The sequence below is a fragment of the Tinamus guttatus genome, unplaced genomic scaffold (genome assembly GCF_059628265.1).
Source record: "Tinamus guttatus ecotype Peru unplaced genomic scaffold, ASM5962826v1 Tinamus_guttatus_pri_ptg000710l, whole genome shotgun sequence".
Lineage (NCBI taxonomy): Eukaryota > Metazoa > Chordata > Aves > Tinamiformes > Tinamidae > Tinamus > Tinamus guttatus.
This window is the reverse complement of record NW_028289244.1, coordinates 387,517-402,240: the sequence shown is the minus strand read 5'-3', so window position 1 is coordinate 402,240 and position 14,724 is coordinate 387,517. Positions and strand designations below refer to the sequence as shown.

At 55.5% G+C, this 14,724-nt stretch overlaps 1 protein-coding gene across 1 annotated transcript in view; it reads left to right on the top strand.

The window, feature by feature from the left end:
- KCTD16 (potassium channel tetramerization domain containing 16) overlaps positions 1–14,724 on the top strand; it is a 46,279-nt gene that overhangs the window by 30,306 nt on the left and 1,249 nt on the right. The window lies entirely within an intron of this gene.

Below are 14,724 nucleotides of genomic sequence, written 5' to 3'. Positions count from 1 at the left end.
CAGAGATGTTGTTTGCCTTTAGCTGCTTGCACAAGCTGTTTCCATCACAATACTACGCGCAGGTCCCCCCGGCCCTGTGTACGTGACAGTTGCGCCATGCCGCGGGCTCCCGCAGTCTCACGGGGCTGCTGCTGCGTGAGGCGCAGGTGCCGGGCAGAGCCAGCCGCGCGCAGGCCGGGGCGCGAGCAAGCGCCCGGAGCCTCCCGGCGCCGCGGCCTTTGCCGAGCAGGGTGCATCCGAGCGCGGGCTCCCAACGGCTGGACGGGAACGGGGCGCTCAGGGCAAGGGCAGGCGCTGGCAGGATCTGGCTGCTGTCACCGGGCCGGGTGGAAGGGCCCTGCTCGGGGGATGCGGGGCACAGCCGGCACGCGGACACGGCCTCTCCGCATCCCCAGGAACCACATTCCCTGCATTAGCTCCCACGCTCGGGGCGGTGCGTCCGTGACCGTTCCAGCGCCGCGATCCACACGGAGACAACTGCCCCGTGTGGACCTCGCTCCATGCAGGAGCCGCGTTTCTGCAGCGGGCACCGGCTGCGGCACAGGGTCCTGCTGCCCAAGGGTGGATTTGGCTCTTCATCTGTGATGTTTCCTGACACAAGGATACCAGCAAACATGTATTAGACCAATAACCATATCATAAATATGTATTTGCATTAGAGTGGACAAATAAATCTGCTGAATGAATTTTTTTAACAACATAAATTCATGGACGAAGTTATCCAGTGAATAATATGTGAGCATTGCGATGCATGCAGAGTTATCTTAATATGTTTGTAGACCGAGCCCAACTGGTAGTACGTAGTGTGTGTGCGATATTTTTATAGATGTTAAATATTAAGAGCCTGACAGTCCTATGCACTGAGGCCTCGTAATTCACTTTGGCTCTGTAAAGGGGCCTTGAAGCAGAAGTAAATTACATTGGTGCTTATTTTATGGCCCCCGTATGGAGTAGGAGAGGTATAAAAAGATTTAATGTGTAAATGGGGGCCTGCCTTCCTTGCTGGGGAGGCTCCCTAGGGAGGCCCCGGCTGCAGGGCGGCTGCGCGGCACCTTCCCGGGCTTGGGATGCCAGAGGCGGCAGTTCCAGAGAGCGCAGCCGGCCCTGCGGGCAGCTGCTCCGACTGCGGAACCGGGCTTGGACATCAGGAGGGCCGGGAGCGTCACCAGAGGCAGGAAGGCCTGAGCTCTGCCCTTCAGAGACCTTCCTGTCCCCTTCCTAAGGGCTGAATGTTCATGTGTAGAACGATCTCAAGCAGGTGAAACATCCCCCCAGGAGTGCTTTAGGAGAGCGAGCTTCTTGCCATTCTAAGACTTCCTAAATGCCACCTTCTCGAAGCGCCGGACATGGACAGAGCTTCGCAAAGGGCCTGGCTGGAGCTGGGAGGCCGAAGGTCAGGAGGAGGGACTGGAATGGTGCAAGGGAAGCAGAAATTCCCCCCCGGTGTCTCCCAGAGCCACGTGCCAGGGCGTTACTGCCCGCAGCTCGGCAAGGGCTCCGTGCCTGTCCCGCTCTCCTGGGCTCGCACTCAGCACCACGCTGGGAAAAGACCCCAGAGGAGGGTGGTGCCTGTGGAGGGGCACGGCCGGGCTGCTCAAGGAGACAAAGAGCACGACCTGCTGCCCTGGGGGAGAAAGATCCAGCAAGTCAGTGCAGTCCTTGGGCGACCAGGTGGGAAATGTCTCCTGGTCCCCACAGCGTCACGGTGACACGGGGACCAGCCCGGTGGCGGTACGGAGGCGTCCAGAGCTCTGCGTTGTTTACGGGGAGGGGTGGTGCGGAGCGGTGCGGCGCCACGTGGGCTTGGTTGTTATGCTTGGCTGCGGCGGGGAGGAAAAACTGCTTTGTCTGAGGCGCTACGTGGTGATAGGTGATCTCCAGTAATGCTTATCATAGCACAGGCGCAAGCACCCATGAAATGAAATTTCACTGTATTAATTAAATATTTTGTGTTGGAGATTGATCTTCCGTATCACATACGAGTTTGTTTTATTTTCAAGACAATGGTGGGACTGTGGCGTGCTCAGCGTTCTGAGCCCCCGCGGGCGCAGATCTGCTCCCAAGCAGCCCCTTCGTAGCGGCACGGAGTCCTGCGGCCTTGTGCATAGAGGCCGTGCTACTTCTCCATACTCCTTCCCCATGCAGCTTCTGCATTAACCTTCTCCATGCTCCTTCCCCATGCACCTTCTCCATGAACTTTTCCATGCTCCTTCCCCAAGAACCTTCTCCGTGCTCCTTCTCCATGGCACCTTCTCCATGGCACCTTCTGACACCTTCTCCAATGCCAGCAAGGTCTACAGAGACAGGTCTGAAATGGCCAGTCCGGCACCCAGAGCCAGAGCCGGGCCTGGCAAAGCACAGGGCAGAGGTGGCAGCGTAAGCAGGCGTAAGCAGGTGATATACTGAGATCAAGCTGAAACATTGAGACTCTTTAAATTATTGTTTGGCCTTCTTTTTCTGTTTGACCCTCATGTTTCTGTTTGTCTCCATCGCTTAAAAACCGGATTTGCTCCTTGCTTAATCCCCTTTTTGGCTAGAGCAGCTGAAATGAGCGGGGTGATGCACTGGGGAGCCCGACTGTGGCATCTGCTGCAGCGCGGGGATCTGCTCCTCACAATTCCCACTGCAACTTCTCTTTGTACTGGAGCCAAGACCCCTATTAGCTCCAAATCCAGGCCAAAGTGCTCAGAGTACCACATCTGAATCTCCTGGCTGATCAATAGAGGTCATAAATCTCTAGAACAAGCACATCTTCAACAGCAAGTCATGGATGCAGCTAGAATATACTTTATCTTCCCTGAAAAAGATACTTAGATGGCAGCATTTGATTTTTGGCAAGCTGAAGCTGAAAGAAAACAGTAAGAAAGACCTGAGCAACAGATCCAGTGACCAATTCAAAGGAAAAGACTCCAAAAACTAGCTCTAAACTCTTCCTTTCTGTCTGGGAACTAGGAGACTTTTAAACCATAAACCACTCAAGTAGTCACGTATACCCTGTTACGTTTTCTTGATTTCCTGCAACTTAAAAAACAACTCCCAGAGGCCGAGATGTAGGTTACACATTGATCTGCAAACTCATCTCAGCATCTCCTCTAGTTTTCCATGCAGGCAGTGGCAGTTAACGAGCCTGTGGTGATGCCAGGCCCGCTCTCCTCTTCCCAGGAACGGTGGCTGGGATCGCGTTCCCTGGAATGCTCCTTGTGCCCTCGTGCTGTGCCCGGCAGCACAGTGGCCGGGCACCCGCTCCGCAGCGGCTGGGCAGTACGAGGCGGCCTCCTGGGGCTGCGCAGTGGGTACGAGCGCGGGCTGGTCGCGGGGCCCAGCAAGGTCCGGATTGCGGATCCATTTGCTCCCTCAAAGTCTTCGGCCCTGTCCTAAACTGGCCTCCTGGGGCCGCTGCGGTAAACGGCTCTGCGTCCGCCTGGGTTCGGAGGGAGCCAGCAGGCCGGTGTCCTGGCCTCGCCCTCTGCTCTGGCTTGTCTTGGCTGCTCAGGATGCTGCGCTGTGTGCGCAGCGGCGGCTGCCACGGACCGCCACGGGCTGGCCACCAGCTGCTGGGCCCAGCGCAGGGCTCGGCGCAGGCGGGACACAGGTGTAGGCAGGGAGCCCGCGGCCCTGGCGCCTCCCATGGCACCAGCACCAGCACTGCTGCAGAACAGTGCTCTGGGAAGTGTTAGTGTGGAGGCAGGAGTCTCCTGCACTCGAGACATCTTTTCCTAAGCCAGGGTTGCTATTACTCCTGCTGCCCTTGGAATAAATCTGGAAATGCCTTGTTTACGTATAGATGGAAGCTGCTTGCTGAAGTTGGGGAGTGAAAGCTGGGTTTGGGGAGCTGTCATGGAGCCGAGTCTGTTGCAAAGCAAATTTCACTCTCCTTTGCCTTGCCGTGACCTGCAGCAGAGTGTAGAATTTGCTCTCTCTGCATGAGCCCAAGCTCTGAGCAGACTGGCCCGGGACTGAGACTAAAATGTATTTTTCGTAGCTCAGAGCGAGGGCTGGACGGAGCTCAAATCTCATGCCAGAAGAGGTGCCTGTGTCGTAGCGCAGCGCTGGGGCTGCCCCGGCGCCGACGGGCAGCCAGGACGGTCCTGCCGCGGTGCTTGGGCAGGACATGGCTGCAGGCCGGGAAGTGCCCGTGGCGGCTCCAGACGGGATGCGGGAGGCGGGGGCGGCTCGGCTGCGCGCGCGGGGCTGCCTGCTCGGCGCGGCGGTCACGGCGCTTCTGCTGCTCTCAGTGCTCCCCTGACACCGAGCTGCGTCTTGTGCTAATCAGCTTCTCCCTTGGCCAAATTACGTTGTTTCTGTAGCTGATCTGAAGGAAAAGGTCCCAAGGGGAAGCAGGAGGAGAGGGAGAAAGGAAACAGTGTCGAGTAATTAGTATGATTAGAGCAGCCAAAAACTCGGCTGCACTAAAACTTCTCGGTTTCCTCAGGAGATTTTCAGTCTATAATGGCCTGCATGGCTGTACTGTGAGTGCCTGCAATGGGTGGAGACGGGAAACCTTTGCTGGAACGTGGTGTGGGCTCCGTTTGGCGGGAATGCAAGAGGACATGAGCAAGACCAGCCCAGGCTCCCGGGCTCCTTCTGTCTCCACTGGCTTCTTTGATTTCTCCCTTCCTGAGACACAAAGCCAGCAGCCCCAGCCCGGAGCAGCGAGCCAGTAAGGGATGCCGAGATCAATAGTGGAGAGCAGCTTGTGACGTGCACAGGCTGCACGGGGTGGCTGGCGGCCGCGAGCTGTTCCCGGGGCGCTTGTTGCCATGAGGAGTTTGAGTTACCCCAGAGCTGGCTGCTCCGGTGGAAGCTGTTCCCTGCAGCGCACCAGGAATTGGGATCGCACATTGGGGCAGGGGCTCTGCCGTGCTTGAGAGCGACGGCCCTGCTCTCCCAAACGCTACGGGACCCTCAGGGCCTCTTCTCCCTGCCGGTGGCTTCACTGTGGGAGCCCCAGCTCCGCTGGGGTGGCTCCGAGCCACCCTCCCGCTACCTTCTCCCGCCCGCCAGGCACGGAAACGCATTTGCCCCTATAGCAATAAGCAAAAATCAAAACAGAGAAAAAGCCCTGTGTGAATTAATGAATCACACATTTTCAGATCCTAGCAGGAGATGAACCAATTTTCACAGTGCCAGAAGTAAAGATAAACTAGAAAAAAAGCTTCAGAAATCAATAGCGCGTCTGTTTTATCCTGATCTCCCAGGCACGTGTGGGAAAGTTTGCTTCCCCGGTATAAAATAGTGAGAAGATTCGGGAAGGTGCTCCCAGAGGTCAGAGCGCAGGAGCTGGTCCAGTGTGGCAGCACGAGGCAGCACTGGATTCCTGCTGAGGAAACTGCCCTGCCCCTTCATCACTGCAGCCGCGCGGTTGTGTGTCTGTTAATATTTCATGGAGCCTTCGCACACGTGGAAGCGCCATACCCCAGCCACGAGCACTTCACGTCTGCATCAGTGCGGGGCTGCGCTCTGCAGCACAGGAGAGCCACGGCCAGCACGGCCCTGCAGCCTGCGCATGTGCGCTGCATCCTGTGCATGTGCACCCTGTGCATGTGCATCCTGCGCATGTGCATCCTGCAGCCTGCGCATGTGCGCTGCATCCTGTGCATGTGCATCCTGTGCATGTGCATCTTGCAGCCTGTGCATGTGTGCACTACATCCTGTGCATGTGCATCCTGCAACCCCTGCACGCTGTGCGTGTGCATCCTGTACCCTGCACATACACACCCTGCACCCTGTGAATGTGCATCCTGCAGCCTGCACATGTGCATCCTGCACCCCCTGCACCCTGTGCGTGTGCACTGTGCACCCCCTGCACCCTGCGCGTGTGCACTGTGCACCCCCTGCACCCTGCATGTGTGCACCCTGCACCCCATGAGCCCGGTTTAGCAGTCACTCATGACACCGAGGGGCACAGGGACAGCTCACCGGGCAGTGTGTGACAGGTTGCCAGGCCTCGGACGCCCCAGAGACCCAGGAATGTGGAACCGCCATAGGGTTCCCAGGAACGCTGCCCGGAGCACGTGTTCTCATGACATGTTTCTGCTACAGTGTGACACTTGTACAGAGGTCCCTGGCAGACCTGCATGCAGTCTGCTAATTAATTATTTATTGATTAAGGGAGGGCTGTGCCGGTCAAGAAAACACCTTCTTCTGAGGAGCCATCGCCGCCCAGCGCGGCCGCTCCACGCCACTGCCTCCCGGACAGACGGGGCTTGTGAGGGGCCTCGGCGCTGCCTCCTGCTGCCCCAGAGGGCAGGGACACGGCGGGGATGGCCGCAGGGACATGGGGGGATGACCGCAGGGACATGGGTTAGCGGGCAGGGTGGTGATGGGCGCACAGTTGGGCTTGGTGATTTTGGCTTTTCCAGCCGTAATGATTCCATGGCACTGCGCTCACAGGAGCTGCTGGACCGTTCTCCGTTTCTCTGGCCGTAGCAGCGTGAGCGCTTCCCAGCTGCTCCTGCAAAGCCAAAATCACGTGCTCTGGGTAACATGACGGAGGGGAAGAGTTAACTGGCCACCTTATTTTATTGGAAATGTAGCTTTCGTTTCATATTAATTTTCTGCATTCTCTGCCAATTTGCAACAGCTTGTTTTCCATCCACACATTTGTTTGAAACCCCATAATGAACTGATTCACTTTTCCATGCTGTTTGCTGAGTGAAGGGACACGAGTGCATGCGGCCAGGCCCCTCAACAGCCCTGTCGTGAGGACGTGCAAGGAGCCCGGCCTGCAGCCCAGCTCTTGTGTCACAGAGCGCTCTCCCCACCGAGCTTTTCTCCTTACATTCTTGTTTCTCTCTCTGGAAATTGCTGGTGAAAAGGCTCACTCTAAATCCTAATGCAAACAGCATTTTGCTGTGGACAGCAACTGCTCGCGCCCATCCCCACCTCGCTTTGCAGTGACCACCTTGTCGGATGCCCGGGATCCTGGCACGTCCCTTCCTCCTGCCGGCTGCGTCACCTCCTTTCGTTTTCCCTCTCCAGCGTCCCACGCTCCGCGTTCCCCGGGGATGACGGGGCGGGTGCACGTGCTGCCCATGTGTCCCTTGGGAGCAGCGGTCTCGGGGGCTGCGTCGCTGTCTGGCCAGGGCCTCGCAGCACCCGTGTGTTGCTGCCCGGCTGCTCCAGGGTCACTGCTCTGGGAAGTGGAAGGCCGGGAAGCTCCGCGCAGGCGTCAATCCAGGCATGGATAAGGCATCTGGACCAAGGGCTGCTGCCGGGAACTCTTGGAGCACACGGCAGGACTGTTCTCAGCAGTGTCTGGAGGCTCTCCCGTTACCTGCACTTACTGATGCAGAACCTCCCTGGTCTGGCTGCTAGCGCTGATAAATGAACCCGGGATGGCCAATTAACTGAAAGCACCCACAGCAAGGTTGAACAGGAAGGTGCAGAATCCAAGGCAAAGTGCAGGGTGGCTGGGAATGCTTCTCTCCCATAAAGCTGATTTATCACTATACTGCAGAGGACTATTTTATGAGGTCCACACAGGGAAAAAAAAAAAATACAAGCTTCCAGAAAGAGTGCCTTAAACATCTCATAAAACCCAAGCACCTGTCCCTATAGATAGGGACGTTGGAAACTGCCCATCTGCCCACGGTGGGGTCCTGTCACCTGTGCCGGCCAAGCACTCGGCCACGCGGCCTCAGTGTCGGTGACTCGCGGCGGGATGCAGTGGCCCCACACAGCCTCCCCGGAGCCGCTTCCCAGGGCGTCCCGTGCCCCACGCTGTCACCGCTCACGATCCATCACCTGCTGCTCTTAAAGTCACTTATGAACCGTGAGGCTTGGCTCAGCGCTGCTGGAGACGTGCTGTCACAGCCAGGAACGCGAGATATCTGTTAGTGCCAGTGAAATACCACAAAGTGCTTGCGTGACCTGCGGCAGGAGACCAGCCGGGACGTGTGGCAAGGGAGGCTGCCCGCGTGGCGCTGGACACCCATATCCCCGGTGAGCAGGAGGGGGCTGCGGTGGCGCTGGGGACGTGGCCTGGCTGGCGGGAGCACAGGGGCCAGAGCGCAGCCCGGCGCCGGCCGCGCGGCCACTTCATCCTGCCCAACACCGAGGGGAGCGCATGAGATCGTTCAACATAACCCTAGGGTAAGAAGAAAGCTAGATCACGGCAATTAGCAGATTAGTAATGGCTTCAGGTGGCAAAGAGGAGCGATTTTCTAAGCAATTTTCTTCAAAAAGCGGCATCTTCAGCTGTGTCTCTGGGAAGGAGAGCAGCTCCTGGCTGCTCTCCCTGCAGCGTGGCCCAGGTGCGCGGCCGTGGGTCGCCTCCCACCAGAAGAACAACAACAACAACAACAACCAGGGTCAGAGGAGCAGCTGCAAAGCATGACAAAAAATATATATATACACACATATATATGTGTATATATATGTATTTAAAAGAGGGTGATTTTATCCATGTGATGGTGATGAGCATAATTGTCTGCAGGAGCCACTGCTGGCCTCCCAGAGCCATCTGCATGGGAACTGGGGCAAGTGAGAGGCAGCTGGGTGGGTGCTCAGGTGAAAGAGTTGAAGGGTGCTCAGGTGAAAGACATTTAACCCATCCAGGCCTTTGGGAAAGGACAGCTCTATTTACTCCCACAGTACATATAATAAACTGCAGTGAAAGAGAGCCTGGCTCTACAGTGAGCTTAAAAACAAAATCTGATGTGCTGTTTGAAACTCTCCCTGGGGGTTCTTCGTTAGGAATTAGCTATCTCTTTGCCTGAGGATTTACTTGTGTGCTGTTGTGTCGCAATTCGCCCAGCTCGTGTGCTTCCCACTGGAGACGCCGGACACCAGCCCCGCTGCGCTGAGCTCACTGGCCTGTCTGTGATCGCTGCGGCAGCGCCTGCCCCAACGGCCTTGCCGCGAGCTTCCAGCCTGCTGTTATTTAGGTTTTTTGATTTTTTGTGGGGTCAAAAACACCCCTGTTGGGTTTTTTTCTGCCGTTACTGCAAAGTCAGTCCCGCTGGGTCTCCAGCACCTACAGCTCTTCCCTCCTGTCTCCCTGCTGCCAGGCCCTGCACAAATGAGGCCACTGCAAAAATACTTTAATCTGTTCTCTCCTCTACCTGCAAGAGCAAAATGGTTGCTAGTTTCTCTCCAGATTTGGGGACATCACTTTGGACAATGCCTTCCTGTGCTGCGTTAGGAAGATGCAGACTCTGCTGCTCCTCTGGCCTCCAATTTCCTCCCACGTGGCTGCTCAGGTTGGAGGCCAGTGCTCTTTGAAGACATCGATTTTAACTAACAGAAGAGCCATTTGTGTTTCCTGGAAATTCAGCGTGTAGCATGCGCATTTATTCAGCAATATTAGAGCTGCCGTTTGGAGGCTTTTAAGAGCCAAGCTCCAGCAGATGACAAAGATTCCTCGTCCCTCAAGTGCTGGAGTTTTGCGGTGTTGGTTTTATCATTCCAGCCCAAATGGGTAAGAAATCAGCCTCCCTTGTGTGCTCTTGCATTCTGTTTCCTGAGCTCCTCACACCAAGGCTGTTTGTGGTGGTGAAAGGGAAGGCAGGGATTATTTTGTGTTATGTTAAGAGTGATGACAAGTCTTAAAATAGCTCTCAATTAGCAATTGATTGCAATTAATTGGAACAACATAGGCAAACACGATGCCTTCATATCCCCAGAGGATTTTTGAGCTCACAAGTCCTCATTTTTAAAGATACAAAAATTGTGACTTGTGTGTTACCATGACCATCTGTCAGTGATTTGTAATGGATTCCTCCATCAAGCAGGACTCCTGGTTGTAGACATGTTGCTTCCCCCAATCAAAACGTGTCCACAAAGAAAGCCCCAAGGTGAACGTAGAGTTAAAGGGCATAACGATGTGACTGCTGGTGTTGTATGTGCATGTAAAATGGGTGATTGCTAAAAAAAAGGGGTGTCTTGTTGGACTGGAGCAAGGTGCAGCCACGGCTCTAACGCAAACAGGAGCCCCTTAGGTTATAGGTTGGAACGGAGCCTGGAAATGCAGTTTCGGTGCCGTTCCTGTGAACGTGGCCGTGGTGGAGCTCCCTCACTGTGCGCTAGCGCCTCGTTGTGTCGGTTCCATCCTGAATTTCCCAGCATTGCCATGAGGGACCTGCAGAAACCCCTGTGTGGGTGATTCTTACCCAGACGCTGGGAGGGGATGTGCTTTCCCATTGCTCTGCTCTGTATGGTTTTACTTGCGCTGGCTTTAGTTGGCAGAGCTCCGTGCCCATCGGGAGCTCCTCGCTGAAGGATGGCGGCGCAGCCCAGCCTCTGCCTCAGCTCCCTGGCTTCTGGCCTGCTCCGTTTGATGCCTCTGCATCAAACCTGGGCTGACTTAATTAAATCAAACTTCATTTTCAAGTACCTGAGTATAGATTTAATGCAACAAAGTAAAAGGAAAGAGTGTATTAAATAAGACTCAGATAAGGTATTAAAACAGCAATAATAAATCAAAAAAGATACAGAAAAGTCTTTAATTTGAGGGGTATTCAAGGTTCCATTTGAAAAGGAAGAATGATAGCAGCAGCAGCTCATAATTTGCTCTGCACAAAACTTTAAAGAGGCGGCCTATGTGCACTAGAGAGAAGGAGCAGATGCAGTTGGCAGAAGTAGACTTTTGCGTCATTCTTTTAATATAAATATAATTTTCCCAGAGAAAGAAATACTTAGATAGCGTAGTCCTGGAGGCTGAGCATTGTTTCCACATTATCTGAAAGGAAATTAGAGAGCACGAAGCCCGGCGGCACCGAATGGCTCCCTGAATTGCTGTGGGTGCTGCGGGTGGGCCGGGCGCGCGGGGCCCGCGGCTCCGCCACGGCACAGCTGCTCCTCCTGCCTGCCCAAGCCAAGCACGGAGCCGCCACTGGAAAACACAGAGGGGAATGCAAAAGCGTGGCTAGCCGTGCCCAAGCCTGGGTCTGGCCAGAGTCTTTCCTGGCAGATAAGGAAAGAAAAGGTAGAAATGGATAAATCTAGAACTCAGGCTTGTAAAAGCTAATGTGCTACCAGAAGAGGGATTTGTTTAAGCAGACAGGAATAGCTATGCACATAAAAGGGTTTTAAAGAGTTCTGCACTCTTCCATCTGGGGTGCCCTGGAGCTGCCTGCTGCACCCGAGCGTGGGTGGCCTTGGCACTGGGGATGTGGGTGCGGGACTGCAGGAGCCAGAGCCCGAGCTCTGGCCACGCTCAGGAGGCTCCTGCGGGAGGCTGGGGAGTGTGGCGGGGCCTGGGACGGCGGCAGAGGCCGGAGCAGCGGGACGGGGCGTCCCCTGGCCCAGTGGCGAGCAGTGCCTGTGCGCGTCCGTGCCCACCCACTGCCATCCACGCGCGCAGGAGAGCTTGAGCCGGCAGCGTCGCTCTCGTCCTTCCCTGGCCTTGTCTGCTCGCTGAAATTTTGCTCAAGATACTTGATCTTAAATGCAAATAAATCTACTGTGTGTCATCCTGCTGCCAGCATCGATACCAGAGCCAGTTACTGACATGGCATTTGTCATTGCTGCTAAGCTTTACTTTGGTAATTTTATTTAGACAGGGGCATTTTCTGCTGATAAATCTAGCTAGATTACCAAGTCAGAAAGTATTTATTAAAACACCAATTAGACCTTGGTATCTCATCAATCACAACACCTTTAATTCATGCACGGATGCAAAAACAGTTTGAGGCGTTGTGCATGCACGAATGAGTGATCTAAATCACATTGTCACTTTGCTGCCGTTACCTTATCTTCAGGCCTGGAGGGAATCAATTTTTTATTTACCCTATGACTAATGGGTGATATTTTTAAAAGACTCAGCCCTTCAGATTTTGATGTTGAAGGGAGAACTGCTTCACAAGGTTGAAAAGATGGTGAGTGGGGAGGCAGGGGACGTAGCCCATGGGACAGGCAAGCGGTGAGGCCGTTGCTGGAGGGGACAAGCTGGGGCGGAACAGGGCAAGAGTCATCCCTGGCCCTGGGCAGCCCTCCCTGCTTAGTGCTAATGGGACCCAAACAGAGATCAGGTGCAGGTGGGGGTTCCCACGCAGTTGCCCTGCGCTTGCAGGATTGGGATTGGGTAGAAGCAGCCGGAGTGGCCAGGCTGCTGTGCTGGCTCGGGGCCGGCTGCTTGCACGGAGGTAACACACTGGGGTACCCGCTTCTGGGAAACACAGTTCTGGGGTTTGGGGCGGGGGGTGCTCCTCATGCCAAGGGCTGTTCGTGCGAGATGAGGGTCACTGTGCGCTGAAGCAGCGTGTTGCTGTGTTGCTAGTAAAGGGCTTCTTTAGTTTAATCAAGTTGCAGTTGTGCTGGTGCAGAGAGTTACCTTTGGTCAGCAGGAATGTGCCCGGGGACTCAGAGCCCAACCTGGCTGGTGTGTCCCCCCACCCCGCTTCTGGGTTCTTGGGTGTTTTGTGGGGCTTTTGGAGAGCCCCAGGTCAGTTCTGGGTGCTGATGTCTGTCTCCATCCGTTGGATCAGCCCTTGTTGGGGACTTAGCTGTGGGCAGGGGTGAAATACTAAAAGCTGGCAAGGTCTGTGGGCTTTGCCATGGCTGGTGTTCCCGGCGGGAGGCTGTTCCTCTCAGGAACCGCCATGTTGCTTTGGGAGCTGAAGGTTCAGTGCAGTTGTTGGTTTGTTGTTGTTCTTTGGAGCCGCAGCGGCTCCGTCCTGGCCTAGTTCCCACAAGTCCTCGGGCCCAAGCCCGGCTGCTTGTGAGGCTGCTGAAGCTGGGAAGGGGACAGTGCCTGGCACTGGTGTCACCTGCATGTCCCGGATCCGGCTTCCTGCGATGCTTCTGGTGCCGATAAGAGGGCACGAGAGCCCCGCGCTGAGCGAGGCAGCCGCTGAGCCGGCAGGGCCAGCGAGCCCCGTCAGCCCGAGGGTCTCTGCGCGCTCAGGCACTGCTTCCCAGGGCTGCGGCCCCATGGGCGCCATCCCCGCGGGGCAGGGCAGCCGTTGGGAGCCCCTGCTCGTGTCCAAGGCTCCTCCGAGGCCTCCAGGCGCTCTCTGCACGTGCGCCCATAGGGAGCGGTGCCGCTGGCAGCAGCGCGGGGATGGGGACGGGTTCTACCCGTGAGCACTTTGCCATGTGTCCTGGCAGCCTCGGGCAGCTCCTGCTGTTAGAAACTCCTCGTATCCGCCGAAACAATGCGTGGCATGTGCGCCGGGAGGCACAAGGCTTGCTGCTATTGCCTTCCCCGCTCCCCGCAGAAAAGGGACTCTGACCATAACCTGTTTTTTTTTTTTTTTCAACTGTTTCCTGTATGACCAAATGTAGAGGGATTTGCATGGAAGTGGCACATGGCCCAGCCCTGCTTCCGGACCTCTCTCCCTGCCCTCCCCATGATCCAAAGCATCTGGTTGGTTTAATAGCCAACAACGTGTGTGGGTTTTCTTCCTTTACCTTGGTTAGCAGGGAATGGTTGAAGTGTTCTGATTTTTGGCATTTCCAGGAAGAAAAGCAGAAATAAACCATCGTGAGGCCACCACTGAAGCTATGGAGATGGGGAGCATCCTGCTCACCACTCCTGCCCGCAGGAGCCGTATGCGCTGGGCCGGGCGCGCTCCCTCATGGGTCCCGGCTCCGTCTCACATTTGACCATCCTGACATTGGAGTTATTTCTTGGTTCCACTAAACCCCTGCTTTTTGTTTCTGCTTCCCCACTGAAGTCACTGGCTTCTTTCTCTCTCTGCTTTCCGCATCTGTATTGGTGATGGGGATATCCCTTTGCGACGCTGCGTGCGGCTGCACTCCGATGCCTCCATGTGCTCGGGGCTCTGTTGTGGAGGGTCCTGTGACTGCAGAGGGCCCTAGAGCCCTGCCCGATGCGGCCCTTCGGGGCAGCCGGGAGCCACTCCGCATGGCCGGGGGTCCCAGGGCCGCGGGGCTGAGTCCGAGTGTGGGAGGGAAAACCCCCAGAGTGGCGGCACCAAAGAGAAGCCGGCTCCTCTTGTGAGACTGGAGCAGCCTGTGCCTTGCTCTCAAATTCTGCTTTGAGCCTAACGAATCAGGCCAGAAGATTTAATTAGCGTGCCCTGATGCTGTAATGGTGTTATGAAAGGCCTTGCTCCCGTTCCCGTTGCACGTGTGCTCACTCGCGGGTGCTGCAGGCATTTGTTGCCCTCGTGCAGCTCAGTGAAGTTTCTTGGCTCTTAATAAGGCTCCATCCAAGTTGCTTTAGCTTTTTAATGCTCCCACCTTTCTGCGACCTTCTTGGACTTGTCTCCAAGCGCTCGTCATCCTCCTTCCTTCAAATTGTGGCCTGCTGCTGGGAGAGGGGCAGCTCTGCCAGCCCCACAGACAGGCTGGGAATTCCCAGTAAATCCCAGAGAGTGGGGCAGGCCGCGGCCCCTTGTGCACCCGCGTGGGGCCAGGAAACAGGCTGTGGCGCGGGGCTCCGCTCCAGCGCGGACGCTCCTGGCATGGTGATTAATGTGGTGCCGCCTGGCACAGATGTATTTTTCATGTATTAATGATTGATATCGGAAAACTTTTTTTTTAACCTAGTTCATTAAATGCTAAGGGGCAATTCAATTCTTTCCATAGATTTCCTATTCTCTTTAGGTTTTCTTAATGGACTGGCTAGCCTGGTATGTTGTACTTATTATATCAAGGCCTTGACAGCACAAAATTTAAGCTTTAGAGAGTGTGCTGTATTTTTTGTTGTGTGTGTGTTTTTTTTTTTTCTTTTTTTTTTTTTCTCCCTTTCAGTTAAAACCACCCTCGTGCTGTGCAACGCAATTGCCAGGTTGGGATTCTGGTTTTCCCGTTCAG